Below are 18,632 nucleotides of genomic sequence, written 5' to 3'. Positions count from 1 at the left end.
ACTCTAGGCTGGAACAATATTCAGACAAATAGTAAACACTTAACTGTAGTGTAGTATTTGTGGTTATATCAGTACCCCCCAACGAGTAGATATTTTCCTTGGATGATGACATGAAGAGATTTCTCACTGATGTTAAATTACACAGTTAATCACAGCAGGATAAGATAGCATAAAGCCAGAAGGCAAGATGACTGATTTGGCCATTTTTTGGGTTCTTTGTGGTCATTAAGGAGCCTTGTCTCCTGGTCAGGTCACCACTAGTCTATATCCATGACGTTCCACTTCCCAGATTGCTAGAGTGCTGTTGGAAATTCTGCCAGATGTCCTTCCTTTCGGCCGAATGTCCGTTACCTTTCGCTCTCTTTGTATTAGGATTTTAAACTCTGGTTGATTTATGAGGACTATTTTAACTGCTCTTCAGATCTCTGCAGGGTAAAACAAGACAGCTATCTAGACTATCTTTCCAATCGGAGTTTTCTGTTGCACGACTAAAACAACTTTTGAATGTACACGTTCCACCAAAACAAGTTCCTTCCCGAGGCTATTTTGCAGCGTCACCGTGGCTCTGTGCGGAGCTTAGTGTGGCCCATGACGATTGTGATTGGTTTAAAGAAATGCCAATAAACCAGAGCACATTTTTCTCCCATCCAGGAATGCTGTGTGGACTAGACAGACCCTCCTCCCCAGCGCTGTGGAGGAAGGTCTGGCAATGTGAGACTAAACAAGCTGATCAGGCATCAAGAAATTTCTGTACTTTCTTGTGTTGATTCTACATTAAGTGACATTTGAGACAGGTGAAGACACCAACAGTCCAGTATCCCTATGAATGACATTAATTTGGAACGATTCTACACCTCACACATACAAGCAATGCCGAAGTTCAGTACTAATGCATAGAGTAGTTTTTTTTTTTTATCAGTCGGTCCCAGTTTTATTTGTCTCGTGCACTAGGACACATGCATTTGCACACGATACACAGTCCTGCCAATTAATCTACATTTCATCTAGTCTGCATGCGGCAGTAATGTGTCAAGAAACTCATCAATGTGCCAACAAAGGCAGTAAAGAAGCTAGCCAGTTTGATGTAAACAATGCGGTTTTAAAAAATGTTTTATGAGAAAGATAATGCATTCAAAGGGTTAGCTCAACATCAAGGATACACGCAATGACTTTTGGTGAGAAACACTGAAACAAAAAACTCGACAGTAAACCTTCAGGAGGCATCCTTGGCTAGGGACATGATAAGTGGATGCTCCTTTGTTTGTAGACAAACATTTTCTAGTGCTAAACCCAGAATGTTGTTAGTATGTACCCAGCTACAGTATAAGGGGAACAGTACCTTAAGCTGTAAATAGTAAGTTGAGAGACAAAGGTTATTTGTTCACGTGAATGACGATCCCACATCAAAATCTGCTTTGAAATGTCCAGAGACTTCACTCTTGGCTGTTGTTGGCTCTTTTTCTGAATTTTCTGAAGTGAAAAACTATCAATTGTGCAACTGACCCAATAATTATGTCACAATACCGTTGAATGGAATTGATTATAATGCCATCAAAGTATAAAAAGATTCTTTAATGAAACAACACATAACCACTTAACAGTAATTCTATGAGAGATAAAAAAAAAAAGATACAAGTATTGTATCTTAGAGCACAGCTATAGACAGTGAAGGTGGGAGGATGGGCTGGTGACACACAGGCATGTAAAATGCTCTACATCACCACCTCCATGTGTCCTCTCCATCTTTTCGCCTCCCCCCATGCGTTTCATGTTCTCCCCTGCTTTCTCAGCCCCATCCTCTGCACTCATTTGCTTTTCTTCTCTCCCCCCCTTCCCTTCTGTGCGCTCTCTGCTTTTTGGAGTCTCACCAACCCCTCGTGTTGTTTCACACCAGACTGTGTAGAAAAGACTAAAAATATGTGTTTGGTCCTGGCCGTCCCAGAAGGCAACTTTATAGAGAACAAAGGAGATATCAGGGCAGCTCAAATAACTCATGAAGAGAGAGAGAGAGGATGCTGCTCTTGGGGCTCTGTTGCCCCACCGAAGAACATTATTACTGGATTATTGATTTACAGCACAAAATGGATGGATCATAAGTAGCGTTAAGCTCATTAATCCCTCTCCTGCCTCTTTTATGAAAATGGACTTGTTATCAGTGATTATTCTAATGGATTGTTATGATTGAACACTTACTGTGCAGTACGCCGGTTGCCTTAGCAAACACTGGGAGCGCAGGGACAGCAGAGGTGAGGTTTGGGGACATGCAGACAGGATGAAAAAGGCAGAGGGCTGAGGCACAGAACGGAGGTATCTGCTGAAATCAATGCACCAAAATAAAAGCTCAAAAAACAGACAGGATGGAATTACTGACATTCTAGTGACATTTGGTGTGCCTGTGGCATTTCGCAAGACATATGAGCAGGTAGCTCAGTTCTGGCAAGCTGCCACCCAGAAATGCTCATTAACATATCTAAAATGCCTTTTTTACTTTACACATACCGTTTGTACGACAAAATGATCTTCATTATCTATTGTTTTGATATGACATTTTCCTCTTATGAAGCTCAATGAGTAGTTTAATTTACAGCAATGAAAACTGTAAGACACCTCGACCTCAATCTTTGTCTCCCTGACTCTCCCTGCCTCCCTGCCTCCCTCCCTCTCTCTCCCCTCTCTCCGCTCCATGTACATCCATCAGGGAGTGCTCCAATGGAGCGCGGCGGGCCCGACGATTGTCCTCATAAATTGTGTGTGTGTCGGGGTGCAGAGGGGCTAAGTGAGCAGTAAATAACAAAGGGTCCTGCCGCCATCCGCTCACCATCGCCACGTTTCCGGCCACGCAAGATTACCCAGGATGCCCCTGGAGGGGTGTCCTCTTCCTCTGTGTGATGAGTGGACAAGAGGAGGGAGGAACACGCCTTCACCACGCAGCGTCTGACAGAGAAAAGGTGAGATCCAGGAACCCTGCAGATTTAAATTGATGAGTGTCTTTATTTCGCTGTAAAAAAAAAGAAGAAAGAAGCTGTTTGTCTCCCTCCTTCTGTAATAACAGATCGCTCGGCAGATAGCTTTAACTGCCTCCATTCTTCACTGTCAGTCCGTTTTCTTTCTTTCCCACTCACTTTCTCTTGCTCTCATGTGCCCTTTTCGATTTTTCCTCTCCTGCCTATTCTGTCTCTCTATTGACTGTGCATTCATAACTGCCTCTGGTCACTTATTTCTACACTGTGACTGTGTTCCTGTACTTTTCTCCACAGCCCAACTATTTTCTATTCCTGCTCCATCCTGTGATGTTCCTCTTAACCTCTCCTGCTACAATGGTCCAAGAGGCTTTCAAAAACGCCGTCAAACCTGAGTGCCACGGTTTTCTTATTCACCATTCATGGTTCTATAGATCAAACACCTAATTTTTCGCCTTTAATTGATGCAACCAAAACTCATGAAGCTATATTTTATCCCATATATATAATATATATAATAGGTATATAATGTCACTTTATTCTGGTTCATCTGTGACCGCCAGCTGACTTTTTCTGGCACCTGATTTTTGACATTTTGCTTCGCCTTGCATTTCCTCTGTGCTTCTGCATGCTGTTCCATTCACCTTGATACTCAATATCACTCCATCCATCTATCTTGGTCACCCTTTCCTCTCCTGCTCCTCTCGCTCTCTCCCATTTGCTCGATTTACACCTGGCAAACTAAAATCTCTATCCTCAACAACACCTGCTTTTGTCTTTTAATTTCCCATTTCCCACATATGAGTACAGATTGTGACAGGTTTATTGTACTTTCTCTATTTTTTTGGTGCAGCTGCTCTGTTTAGTTGAATGACATGCAGCTGGCATGTGAAAAAAAAGTTAATGTTTGGGTTTAAGATAGTTGTGTTTGATGAGAGAGACGCTCAATGGCTGTCTGCGTCTCTCAGCTGGAGGAGTTTTCTCTCCGAACGTTGACAGCTGTAAGAAAGAAGATGAATAGGTTGGAAATGGGATGTTCAGCCTGTTTTCTGAGATATTCTTAACATAGCTTATGTAAGGGCTGAGTTATACGTACCCCCGTTTAATGTCCCCTTCCCTCTTTCTGTTTTTTTTTGTATGGGAGAGAACATCATGTCAAACAGCATGCCAGAAACGTTAAACTGTCAAATTTTGGCATTGAGTGTGACAGGATGTCCTCAAAAGAGAGAGAGATGCAGTTATCAAGGAATGTGGCCAACTGAATGAGAATTATTTCCCTCTCTTTTACACTTACCTTTCCATGTGATACTGTAAAAAAACAAAATAATGAGACTGTAATAATGAGAATAATTATGTGCCATTGAACAGGGATAACATATCTATAGATTTTTATATAAGCACTACATATCGCATATGGATCAATAAAGTATTTAAATAGTTTGACGTGTAACCTTTTTAAGAATATCGATTTGTGCAGTGTTCTGCATGAGGGCTCAATTTGGAGTGTATTGACTGTGGTGTTGTTGTGATATGGTGAGAGAGGTCCTCGGGCTCCGGGCAGACGCTCTCAACGCCACAGTTATTGACCCTCTTGACCTTCTCCCTGCAAAGACAATATAGGCATGTCTATAGTGGCTCCAGTATATTGTAGCAATACTACAGTGATATAAACAGAATCAGTCGGTCTACGCTTATTAGAACCAAGAATACTTCAAATGTTTCTATTCATAACCACACAAATAGTGTTCCCAATAGAGCTGTGTATCGAACCTCAATATGATATTCTGTTCCTGTAGCACCAAGTATAAAAAACTGTCAAGTAAGTACCATTTCACTTCTTATTGTTTACATATTCTACAGCCCGATTTATGTGAGTCATGACGTCAATGTCTTTATTGAATGCTCTATTTAATTTAATGAATGTGCTTGTTGACTTTACAGGCACAAATCCATAATCCAAATGCAAACCAAAATTGTCATTCCACGACCGAAAATTAAAAACACGATGGGTTAAAGCTTTAGGGCGTAACTTTTTAATATTAATGAACGTCTGTTACATTCAAGCCGTTGCCAAATGCATTGCTAAAAAGCTAATTAAGACTATCAGCTCCACACAACCCTCTCTGTATTTCTCAGTATGGCTATGTTCAGAAGATTGTGGCTTCAGGTGACTTTCCTGCGCAGAAACTTGAGTGAAGATAAGTACCTATTCTGAAGAGTCCATCGTGTTTTTTAATCCTCCGTGCCCTCCTTGACTACTAGCAACTGCGTGAATCACGGAAGGCTGTATCATGTGGACGCGCCGACAGTTTAGTTGTCATTACTTAGAATTCCTCATGGGGGCGGCGGAAACTACGCACTATAGCTTTATCTGTAAAACACGTGCTCGCGTTTTATTTGCAGACTTTTCATCAGCATTCAATACAATCCACCCACACATTTTAGCAAACAGACTTAGAGACAACTTCCAGCTAAACTCAACACTAATTAAATGGATCTTGGACTTCCTGAGTGGGCGGTCACAGAGAGTAAGGGTGGGGAACACACTATCTGGGGTCCACTATCTTCACTTCAATTGGGACAACACAAGGTAGTGTCTTGTCACCACTGCTATATATATTGTACACTGACTGTCGTCGCAGTAGTTACCCTGGACGTCATATAATTAAATTTGCAGATGATACTGCTGTGATTAGTTTACTGGAGCGAGATGAAACTGAACATGGTCCAGTGTTGAAGGAATTTGCTGACTGGTGTGAAGCCTCCCAGTTGCATTTGAATACGTCCAAGACCAAAGAGCTGGTCTTTGATTTTAGACGTGGGGCTCCCTCACCCACTCCGACTCTGATAAGAGGAGAGGAGATAGAGATGGTGAGGGAGTACAAATATCTCGGTCTTATCATTGACCATAATTTATCCTGGGATCAGTGTGCTGATGCTGTTTTAAAAAGGGCCAACAACACTTTTATTTTCTTAGGAAAATTAATTATTTTAATGTTGATAGCAAAATTCTGACTCTTTTTTACAAGTCCTTTATCGAGAGTATTCTCTCCTATTGTATTGTATGCTTGTATGGACATTCAAAAATCACCCATAGGAATAAATTGGGGAAGCCTGTGGAAAAATCATTGTTAAGCAACAGGTAGACCCTTTACCAACTATATCTGACCAGATTGGCACAGAAGGCAGACAAGGTTTGCATGGATGCAACCCATCCACTTTCAGTGGGGTTCAAGCCGCTCCCTTCTGGTCGTAGATATAGATACCCTAAAGCCAGAACCAACCGAGCAAAAAACTCATTAATTCCCACGGCAATAACCCAATTAAATAAGACGTGGGGAGGGGTATGACTGGAGGAGGAATATAGGTGAAGTACTGTGCAGTAGTTTCATTTATTTATGACATTAGGCCTTTTAGGGAAGTACAACATACTCTTTTTTTATTGTATTCTATTTATTCATGTGTGTATGTAGGTGTTAAATAAATAGTGCTGTAGATGTCTTGTTCAATGTTTGTGTTGTGGTTACATGTTAATATGCCTGTAGTGTACAACAAATTGCCTCTCGGGGATATTAAAGTTTTCTAAGTCTAGGTTTAAGTCTAAAACCTGCTATCACTTTCAAATTTTCACTCAGTTATCACTCGCAAATCTTTTTACACAGTGACTTAAATTACAGACACAGACAAATCTAAGTTGATGTTTTCTTAAGTTGATTGATTATGTAATGTCACTTTCTTACCAAGAGTTAGAGGAAAAGATCCACACCACTCTTATGTTTTCATGTCTGTTAAGTACCAATCCAGAGACGGTTTAGAACCGAGACGCCCTAACTCAGTAATTTCCTGTATCTGTATCACGTGAGTTTCGTCACTGCCACGCCTCTTTAAGAGACTAGCGGCAGATCCCCTATTGGTATTGATACCAATGGGAGAAGTGAACGTGAACACAGATTATGACCAATTCCTTCACCCCACAGTCAAGTAAATATTGGACCACAGCCGAACATTTTGACACTAAAATTGCCTGTTTCTGCCTTAGCAACAAACTCTCACAAGATCTGGCAACACAGGTAAGCTAACGTCAACTAACGTTCCCGAACACCCTAACAAAACAAATTTTCGTAATGCTAAATATTACGAAATTAGTATTACGTAAATATTTTTTTTGCAAATATAACTTTCAATCCATCCACATCGTCCATTTAGAAGACAGGCTGTGTGTACAGTTTCGTACCATTGGGGCTTTAGTTTAGTTATAGAGAATCTTTGACCACAGGCATGACAGACAATTAGCTTATCATAGCATAACCTACTAGCCTACTAATGCTACAGAATATGAATTGGATGTGAATATGAACATATGTGGTCTGAATATGATGATTAAAATATTTAGAGAATATTTTTTTTTATATATTTTTTTTATTTTTTAGTTGTACTGTCTCTGGATTGGTATTAAGGAACTAATTGTGAATTCTCCAGTAAAAACTCAGTAGCTACTTTTCTTAATCATAAAGTAATAAGGGACTACTTAGTATCTACTCAGTATAATGTGCCACTTTACTTGAGGGAGGATGAGGAACCACTTAGCAGTGTGATGTATCACTTGGGGGTGCACAAAAAGTGCACAAAGAGTAAATAATGATTAAGTAATTAGTAATAATTGAGTGGTTACTAGTTTGTGCTGCTCAGCGGCTGATTCAGAGTTAATCAGGAGCAACTCATGAAGAAAATGTTAATTATTCAGATTCACAGATATTTGTTAACTAAACATTAGCAAACTTAACACTGTATCTCCCAGTATGTTGCAGGGCCACAGAAAACTGGACTACTGGCGCTTTCAGCTGTGTCTGTTGGTAACGTGACCCCTCACCCTGCTGGTCGCAGCAGTCTGTGAAGGGAAGGAGGGGAAAACAGCTAGCCTTTGGTCTGAAGCACACTAAATTAACATGTTACATTTTTTGTTTACTTGTTTGTTTTGTGTACACCAACAAACAAGTTAGGACATTTTAGTGAGCTTTAGAGGTGCTGGTACGTGTTACATTTTGGACACAGTCAGGCTGTTTTCTCCTGCTTCCAATCTTTATGCTAATTTAAGTTAATCATTGTCAATTCATTGAGGCAATACTACACTGTTGTGCATATTGAGTGAATTATTCAGACCAAAGCTGACATTTTTATGACTATAAAATAATTATATGGACTGGGAAAATAGAAATGTCTTGTACATTATTACAGATACATGTCCCTGTAATTCATCCTGACATTTTTGTATATGGTTAGAGACCTGAACTTCTCCTCTACAATAGAAATTTTTCTATGGGTTTATATAGTGCTTGTCCACACAACATAAGGTTGTAATAATAGACCCACTGTGAAGTCTACGTGGTTGAAGAAAATTTCTGCTTTTATTTCACCTGCATACCCTGTTTTAACTGTAAAGCTGTGAAACCACATAACAATTATTTTTAAGAGATGACCAGCTATGTGGGATGGGTGAGCAATATCATATCTCTTCAACTCTCTTATCCCCTCTCCTCCCATCTCTCTCTATGTCTGTCAGCCTTCATGTTCTCCCTCCGCCCTCCCACTGCTGACTTGGGCATCAGCGCAAAGGTAAAGCCTCCCTTGGCTAGAGGTGACCCCCTGGACCCTATTAACATCACACACGCTCTGAGTGCCCAAAACACACTCCCTAAATGAACTCTTCTCTCCCCCTCAGCCATCCTCGTTGCCAGAGCCCACCGCTGGGTGAATTAGATTGCAGGCTTTTTAATACGGCTCTTAATGGTTTATAAATTGCACGTAATGATTCCTCCTTTCCTCTCTCTTGCGGTGCTTTTTATGGCCCCTCGGCTTTTCAAGGGAGTGGGTGGGATTTAATATATGGTGGAGAAGGCAGAATGAGGAGGTGGAACTAGCCCTGCATGGCTTTCTGCCTGCCCTTAACGCTTCCCCTGGCTACGGAGAAGGGAGTCTCGGAAATAACGCTGGACACTGATACTATCCGGCTGTAGCATATAACGGCTGGGACATGACAGTACTGCATGACGAAATGCTCACTGGAGAAGTGCAAATAATCAGAAGTTGTGTTTGGCGGAAGGCAGAGAGTGTGATGAGAGGTGCGATTTGTAAGAGGGAAAAGACAAAAGTATGCACATCCCAACCAGGTGCCGAACCAACATAAGAACAAGCAAGCAGTAGCACACTCAGAATATCACCCCAGTGTAAATGTTAATGTATTTTTACACCTTGCCAGTGCAGTCCAGACATTGCTTAAGCCTGAATAAAGTCTTCCAGTACAAACTCATCTTTCTTTGTGTACCGTCTCCTCAATCACGTGACCAGCAAAACTGAACTCCCTCTTGTACACAGAGGGGACTGTGACGTGCTCCAGCTTCACTTATATTCCCCACACATTTTCTTTGCGGTTCAATATTGTTCTATTACAGCATTTGAAAAGTCACTGTGTGCTGTTAGTGTTGCTGTAACTCCACAGGATGATGGCACCTAAAACGCATGAGCTTAAAGACATAAGAAAACCTAAAAAAGCAGCAATCCAAAATGCAGCAATCACAGCGCACATTGAAGACGTTGTGATACATTCAAATGAATCAAATATTTATCATGTTTATTAAAAGAGACAGATTCTTCTAATTGTTTAATTCATTTCAACACTTCTTCTCTTTGCAAGCCAGCAACACTGTGCCTCCCAAACTGTCTAGAGACTGGTAATTAGAGCAGTGTGGGAGCTTTTCAATTCCTGATGCAGCACCATATATGAACAGTGGCTAGCATAAACCCAGTGCCTTACTTGATGGTTTGTTGGCACTAAGTGAAATTCCAATTAACTGACCCAAATGTCTGCAGGGAGTGTTTGTCTGAGAATGTGGTGAGACTGCAATTATGTTTTCCATCTTGTGCTCGGACGTAATCTGTGTAGTGACCAGCAACATCTTGTAGTAGGTCCGAGTGTCGTAAAAGTGGTTACCTTTCGCTTTTCCACTCTGCCACGGTGGAGGCGTAAAATGTGGCTCATTATGTGTTTCCAATGGTCCACTGGACAGCAGAACTGTGGGAGCACAACAAAGGAATCATTTACATTATGTGCAGTGAAGCCCTTAAGGTAGCAAGGCTCAGCAAGACTCCCTGTTACACATCCATTGTCATAGTGAGCTGCAATGTTGGTAACAATGTCTTCTAGCCACCTAAGAATCTCTTAGGAAACAAAGCGACAAGGGTAGTGAAAAAATACCTGCTACCAATCTCCTCTATCCAACTGAGAACAGGTGGAGAAGCAATGCTCTGTAACTGCTCCATGCTGTGCTTTAAAGAACGGTTCAAACTATTTAGTTTGTCAAAGAGGAACTCCTGCCCTACTTTCCCCAGCTTTCTGTGAATCTGCAGCTATTCTAGCTGCCTCCAGACCTCTGCTGAGATGAGAACGGCTCCAGAGACTGAAATTTGTCTATATAAATAAATACCTCTGAGTTTAAATACCCTGTTGGTTGGCTGATTAGGTTTTAAAAAAAATATATACTATATATATTTAATTTGAGTCTTACACTACTGGTACCACTTGTACAGGCATGGCAGAAATGTGCATTAATCCAAAGAAGGGAGAGAAAGAGGATAAGGATAAAGCAATAGCAAAAGGGGATGTGGTTTCCTAAGGGCAGACGGAGTACAGAAAGGTTAAGGAAAATAAGTAAAAACATACACACACACACACACACACACACACACACAGAAACACAAAGAGATTAGGAGTGGGGGAAAAATGCTGATCCATGGTCCTTGTCTGGGAAGGCAAAAACAGAACATTGATTCTGCAAGATCCACAAATGAAAAATCCATGGGGGTAAGGAGCTCTTTGGCCCTGTGGCAGAGACAGGGCACTGGCGGTCAGGCTCTTGTATTGCAACTGACACCGATCTTGGGCCTCTCACTGGGTGGCAGTAGGCAGTGCTGGACCCGCTGGACAATGGCCAAAACCAACCAAACCAGCAGGAAGCTTAGTAAAAACGAGATGGAAAGAGGAACATTTACTTTTTCGCCTTAGAGCTTGTCCCTTTGTTGAAATAAAATGATCACATGAAACGGGCAAAATACAACTAAAGCCACAAAGAAAGATTCAGCCTGTTATTTTCTATTCCTATTTTGGTTGCCTGGCAGTTTGATCGCATTAATCCCTCACTGTGCATCGAACCATTGTGCCTAAAATTGAGGAAACATGGACACTCCCTATACCTGTAGAGAGCAGATAAAGAGGCCTTGCATCTCTATCTGTGGTTCCGTTTGAACTCCCTCTGTTAAACCAGGGGATGGAATTCGGGCTGGGGGAGGGAGGTCCTTTTTTCTCATTACCACCCTCTGTCAGTACATGTACACACCATAGAAGCACTAATCTGTACCCCTGATATGCTAATCTCTCCGTCTCCCCCCTCCTTTTAGATGGCAGCCACACCTAAATGCAGAGAGGGAAAGGCGAGAGGAAGTCATTAAAGCATGCCCTGCAGGAGCCTGCCTGGGCCTGGGCTGGATGAGATGGGACGGCAACAGCGGTTTGGGTGTGTATGCACTGGGAGGGGGGTGGAAGAAGAGGGGTCTCTAAGGAGAGGTAGATCGGTTTAGTCACTGGTTTTACTCTGGTTCCCTCTGGGGTAGTACCGGTCCCTAGCAGACAGGATAGCAATCAGACATGCAGGGTGTGGAGCAGAAAAAATATTGTAGAGCCAGTATGTGTGTGTGTGTGTGTGTGTGTGTGTGTGTGTGTGTGTGTGTGTGTGCGTGTGGTTTTGGGAGATTAAAGGTGACAGTCGTTGCTTTGCTTAGACCTGCTCACCTGCCACAATCTGTCAGTAACCAAGGCTGCTCAGTGAAGCGTACTGCACCTGTCATCAGTGAGTGTTTGTCACGGCGCGGGCATACTTTGCGCGTGCGCATCTCACTGTTTCTGTCATTTCACTCACATTTGTATTGATAGATATATATTCTCAAAAGAGGTACTTGTGGTGTTCCTGTGCAGCTTTTGGAAGCACAATCCTCCATCGAGTGTGCTCATTTTACGCATTACTACAGCAAGAGCAATCATATGTGCGATTTCCAGCATTATCATTTCGATCGATGTTGTGTTTTGTGGCACTTTAAAACCTACAGATTAACATGCTTTAGAAAAATATGTTCAACCGTCTAGTTATGTGTGTGTGTGTGTGTGTGTGTGTGTGTGTGTGTGTGTGTGTGTGTGTGTGTGTGTGTGTGTGTGTGTGTGTGTGTGTGTGTTTATGAACGCACAGAGACATTTGTATTCACTTTTATACAGGAGAGAGAACAATTTATGATATTGTTTGCAGTGTTCTTTCCTCCAAACTTCAAAAACTGTAGAATAACATAATTCGAAATATATATAAATATATCTATCTTCCTTGTTAGAGAGGAGAAAAGGACACAGAAGGAAACAGACAGCAGCATTTCTCTGCCTGAAGCACCTTAACTGATCATATATGTCTCATATCAAAAGCTATGAGCTGTTTAATAGTTTGAATATAACCTCTTCATTTGTCACAGGTAATAATCACATTGTAACTCAGCTTTAATGGTGATGTGCAAAACCATAATGTGAAATCATACTGATTACTGTGTGTGCATGTGTGGGTGGGTGGATTTCTGTGAGACAAGGATCTCTGCACATTCCTTATTAAAGTTGGATATTATGACAACTCCGTTTTTGGCACATATTAAAGTCTCATCTTTAAAGGCCCTTCATGTTTTTGGCAGTTTTTTTCCTGGAACAAAGCAACTGTTTCTGACAATCTTAATCTAAGAGAGGATCCTGGGAGGTTCAGAATTTCAGTCATGAAGACAAAAGGATAAAAAAAGTGTTTTGGATGAAAGCTATGCAATACATTCTAATGAGCTAACAGGAGATGAGTGTTGCATTTATATGCCCACTGCATTCACATCCGTACCTCATAACTGCATTCGTTGTAAATAAATATGAGCAATCAGCTAAGAAGGGCAATAAAGCGCCCATAAAGAGCTGCAAACAGTGAGGTGGGAGGAAATTGCTTTTCTACACAGACAGATGGACAGGCAGACAGACCTAGAGAGAGGAAGCCACATAGAAATACAAAAAAGAAGAGCCACAATCTTTTTCTTTGACCTCTATATCTAAAGGCAAGAGAAAATGAAAAGTTCATGGTATTTAGACCATTTGAGCTCAACCCCGGTAACAAAGAGCTAACAACAGGCAGCAGTAGTGGTCCTGGAAGCAGAGAAAAAGGGAGTCAGAGAGAGGTTAAAAAGAAGTGTCGTATCCTCGGCTCCCTCAGCCCTGCGGCGTGGGGTCACCTCAGAGACTGGAGACCGAATTACCCAGCAGCCCCGGCTGCTCGCAGGATCAGGCGGACAAGGGGAGAGGACGAGAGGAGTTAATGAAGGGAAGAGACGGTTCGGGTCCCCCGAGGGCCTCTAGGCACCTGCCTGGCAAGCTCCCACCGCCCAGCCTGCTCTGATTGGCTAATTATGAACATGGATTTAGCCCAGAGTTACATCACTGATTGATTGGAGTGTTTTAAATCTGTCTTTGGTCTCTCACTACCTCTCCTTCCTATCTCACTCTCTCTCTCTCCCTATCCCTCTCTCTCTCTCTCTCTCTCTCTCTCTCTCTCTCTCTCTCTCTCTCTCTCCGTGGACACTCTGGGTCACTGGACTCCCACTGCGGGGACTCACGCAGCACAGTGGCAGCACAGTAGCAGCAGGTGACGGTCCTTCTGCACAATGTGCACACACGGCCTCAACTGTGGTGATTTTGTCTCTCAGCTGACATATAATTCTGTTAGTGTTTGAAATATTTGAATCTACAGATAATTACTAATTAAAGCCTAATAAGTGACAGAACATTTTTCAAATGGGGAGCAAGGGAAGAAAGGCCGCGGTCTAACTTACCTTGGGTCAACATAGTTCCAGTAATAGATGTTATTTGCTCCCACCATGGCCGTGGAGGTGTGATTAAATAAGAGTTGCTATGTTTGCTTATATTCATTCATCAGCGATTAAGTAGCTGCCGGTCCAGTAGGAATCTTGTGTCTGGTTCAGTACACTTTACATTGAAAGCAAAAGGGAATTAATGCTGGGCTGCTTATGACTGTTAGCATTAGTCATGCCTGTTAGTGTGACTGCTGTTTCTCTGTGAAATTATTTTGTCTTTCCCACAGATCCAAGGGAATTTGTTGGATTCGGCTTACTCTTTCTATAGCTTACTCTTTCGCCTCTGTTAGAATTAAAAGTTGGGCGCCTGGGTAGCACCTGGTAATGAAGGCGCCCATATATAGAATCTAGACTCCTCGACGCAGTGGCCGCAGGTTCGACTCCGCCCTGTTGCCCTTTGCTGCATGTCATTCCCCCTTTCTCTCCCCTTTAATGTATTTAGCTGTCCTATATAATTAAACCCCTAAAATGCCCAAGAAATAATCTTGAAAAAAAGAAGAAAAAAAGAAAGAATTAAAAGTCATTAATTAACAACATAAGCTGTCAAAGTTAATATTAAAGCAGTCTGAAAAAAGCGCACAATAGAGGTTCAAATTTGGTTTTGCTGGATATTCAAGGCATATTTAAATACGTTACTATGTATATGCATAAGAAAAGCTTCCCTTTTGTTTCCTTATGTGCCTCCAGTTCAAACTGAGTGCATGACACGTCGTGTTACTCCACTGATAGAACATGAGATGAAATAGCAGTGAAAACAGGCTGAGATCATGGTGCTTGTAAAAGTATGCAAGTGAGTGCGTGTCTCTATTTTTCCATGCGTCAGATCAGTTAGAATCCATTCTCAGTGCTCTGGGAGGAAACACAAGTGCAGGCGCTCAATGTTTCTCACAGCCGGATGGAAACACTTTGCCTGTACACAACGAAAGCTTTACTGGGACGTTAGAATCCTGAATCCCAACCTACATTAGCGGGGGGAAAAGGAGAACGAGCAGATTTAGCTCCATGATTGTAGTCCGTGCAACTGTTCAGGATGTCGCCCTCTATTTTTCTGCAGTGCATCCTGGGACAGGACATCTATAGCAGTCCCGGGAAGCCCGAGGGGAGGCTGGGGGATCAGCGCCGGCCTATCGCTTCAGAGCTGGGAATTAATTAAGAAATTATGAAAGCCGGGCAGGGGGGGATGAAATATGCATGAGCCTTGATTGGGACGTTTGTGATTGTGTACTCTAATTTCAACTGGCGGACTGTAACTGTCAGTCAGGTAGATAACACACCACAGAAAGACACACACACACACACACACACACATAATAATGCTTTCAGGCTACACAAAAACATAACCAAAGATCACACTCACCGCTGGCAGAATTGGTATTTTGAGCGTCTCATTATGTTAATTAAAATGAGGTAATCAGTGTGGATTAATCACCACAGTAATGAGCATTGAACAGCAGATTATGTCTTACCTAATCCATATAATTGTATTTGTAGAAGCATTAGATTAATATGCTAGCATTCAATTAATGATAAAATTATTGATTAAGCAGGTGTTTCACTTTGGAATTATTTTGGAGTGTGATAGGTGGATTTTTACTTTTGTCTCTAACATGATTATTTGTTGTAGGTGTTAGTGGATTCCACTGGGATTTTCTGTGTCTGCAGTTTCTCTACTGGTCTCTTTTCGTCTTTATTGATGGACTTGAAGGCCTGTTTGCAGCAAAGAGCACCCCCTGTTCTCCTGAAAAATACTTCCTGTAGAAGACTCAAACGGAGTCGATACCAAACAAGAGATCATATAGCCAAAGAAAGAAAGACTCATTTTCAATACACATGTGCAGCACAACCATGCAATATAGGTTTTAAGCTTAACCACAAACGCACACATGATATGAACACACATGCACACAGGGCTCCCATTTCCTCCCAATCACCTGCAAGTCTATCGACCCAGGTGCATCCTCCTTCCTTTCATTTATTTTTCTTTTTTTTCATTTATTGATTTGCACATCGGCGTATTTTGAAAGCTGCATCACATAGTGCTGAAAAATCACCTTCTAGATTTGAACATTTGTGTCCTTTTGCATCCATTCGGTACTCTCCCTGTTGTAAGGCTTAACAACACTGTCTTTAATATGCTTTAATTAAACAAAGGTAAGTCTATTCATATAAATGTGAGGAGCAAAACTGAGCTTTTTATGTTTCACTACATGCTCCAGTTCACTAGAGCACTGCAGTGGGAACCTCCAGTATTTAAACTGGTCCCCAGTGTTTGAACTCTGCTCAGAAAGCAGAACATAAAGCAGAGCGATGAGAGGATAGCTACAGAGAGGGGAGCAGAGATGAAAGGCTGTGGTGTGCCCTCCAAAGGGAACGTGGGAGCCTGGGAGCATGCTTACTCACATTGTTTGATTGTTCCTTAGTCTTTTTTAGTCACAGAAGGAGCTTTTTTAAAGCCGAACACAAGAAATGTGACAGGAGAAGGACTGCAGGACTGATGTTTCAAGTTTACATCCTTGCTGCTTTACACATTGTGGGATTACTTTGAACTTTGTTAGATTGCACTACAAAGGAGGCCATAATTCCCCACCACCTTGTGATTCCTCAAATAACGATCATGTAGAAGTTGAGAGGAGCAGATGTGTCTCCAGCAGCAGGTGTCCACCTTTCCAACCCCTGTCTGTTCCCTATAAGCAGGTGTGATACTAGCTCATTAATTCTATCTTGGGTTATGACCTATTGTACAGTATAGTGGTGCCCTATTTGTTCTCCTCCACCATGTATTTGGAGTTATGTTTTTCATTTAAGACTGAAGATAAAATAAAAATAGAATTTAAAGATCAATTTAAAGATGTCATTTTAGTGAGAGAATATATCATATCACACTTTGCTACAGCATCTTCTTCTATTTGGGATTCTCTTCATGTGGCATGAGAAGTGGCTCATATTTCATGCTTTTATTTTTATGTTTATTCATCAATAGTCTGTGCTATCTGCACTGTGCGGTTAAACAGCCTTCTTTGTTGCTTCTCGTTATTTACATCAGCTTCTGTTAAAGAAAAGAGTGATATTTCAGTCAAATCACTGGTAAGTGACTAAAAAACATTTTTTTCCTCCATGCTCATCACAACAATATGACCTTATTCCATGCACCGTATAAGCTCCACTCCCTGATTTGCGGCTTCTGTAGATTCAACCTCAACAGACTGCTTTGCATGGATTTGGCTGGTAACCATAGATGGATTTGCATCTCTTGAAAAGAAAAAGGACCTCAACTGCCGGAGCACAAAGGTCAGAGATTAAAAACGTATACATGGAAACATGATAAACTCTGTTCTTCTAGCCTCTGGGTTCTTCAACAACCTGCCAATACATTGATTATCCCCATTTACAGATGTCCAATGCAATTTGTGATAAGGCCAATGTGCTCACAATATTCTCATGGAAGCTTTCTATTTAAAGCTATGGAATCTATTAATTTAATAATAAACATGACACATACAGTATTATCATTGCAGAGTGTAATCATATGTTACACACAATCATTTAGTGCTGGAAAAGTGCTATTATTTCCACAGTAACCATTTTACATCCTTCTCCCTCCTCCTCATTTTACCTCTCTCCCTATCTCCCCCTCCATGCTGGCTCCCACCTCCAGAAACGAGGTGATATTGGTACGATGGGAGACCAAGTCCAGGCAAACAAAGCACGCCCACACCTGAGCTTTTTATAGGCTAATAAGAGGACCACCAGCTGGCTGTACTGTGGGGTCAGCTCCTGTGTTATCCATCCCTTGTCTGCAGAAATCCAACCTATTATTATCAACTTGATTGGCCGTCTAGTCAGACACCTAATAACAGTGTCGATTCAGCCAGCGTGAGGAATGTAGAAAAACTGTCACTCTGTTGGCTGGAAAGGTAAATTGGAATATCAAATTATTTTGACTGGCTGATATTGTGCTGTAAGCCATGATGCCACCCTGTTATGCCATGTTGCATCATAGGATGCTATTGGGTCTTATCCAGGCTAGCCACACATGTGGTAAATCAAACAATTAATTCTACATTTGAAACAAATGCCAATTCATTGTTGTGATATTTGAGCAGAGGCGATATTTCCTGTTTTTGTCGCACTATCTTGCAGTTTTTTCAAAAGTGTGAAGCACTGCTTTTGTTTTTTTATAGCTGCTGAGAAATCACTCAAATATGTCAGGCAAAACATAACTGTTTCATTTCAAATTCACCAAGATAGCTTTATGAATCTGAATGTTATTGAAGCCAAAATGTGCAGTTAGGCAGCCCTTACTCCTTTTCGATATCAAGTTGTGACGCTAGTCTAACATATCAAATTGAACCATCATTTTTTGTGAATCTCACCCCTCTAAATATGAAGCAGTTCTTTTGTAACATGGTAACCAGCCTATATTCCGCTTGTAATTATATAATCTGGGCAATTATGTTAATCACAAATAACACACATCAAGCCGGCACAGTTATTTAGTTTTTGCCTTAATCTCCACCCATTCCTGAGGCAGGCAGAAGTGTATCTTGGCAACTCTTGAGTATTATTTCCATCCAGAGCTGTCAGCATTTCCCACCAGATCAAGGCTGTGATTAATAAAATGGGCCTCCTGGTCCCCTCCAGCCTATTCTCACCTTCTCCCTTTACACTGCCTTTGCAGCACATGCT

The sequence above is a fragment of the Perca fluviatilis genome, chromosome 19 (genome assembly GCF_010015445.1).
Source record: "Perca fluviatilis chromosome 19, GENO_Pfluv_1.0, whole genome shotgun sequence".
NCBI lineage: Eukaryota > Metazoa > Chordata > Actinopteri > Perciformes > Percidae > Perca > Perca fluviatilis.
The sequence above is the reverse complement of the archived record's forward strand: the minus strand, read 5'-3'. Positions refer to the sequence as shown.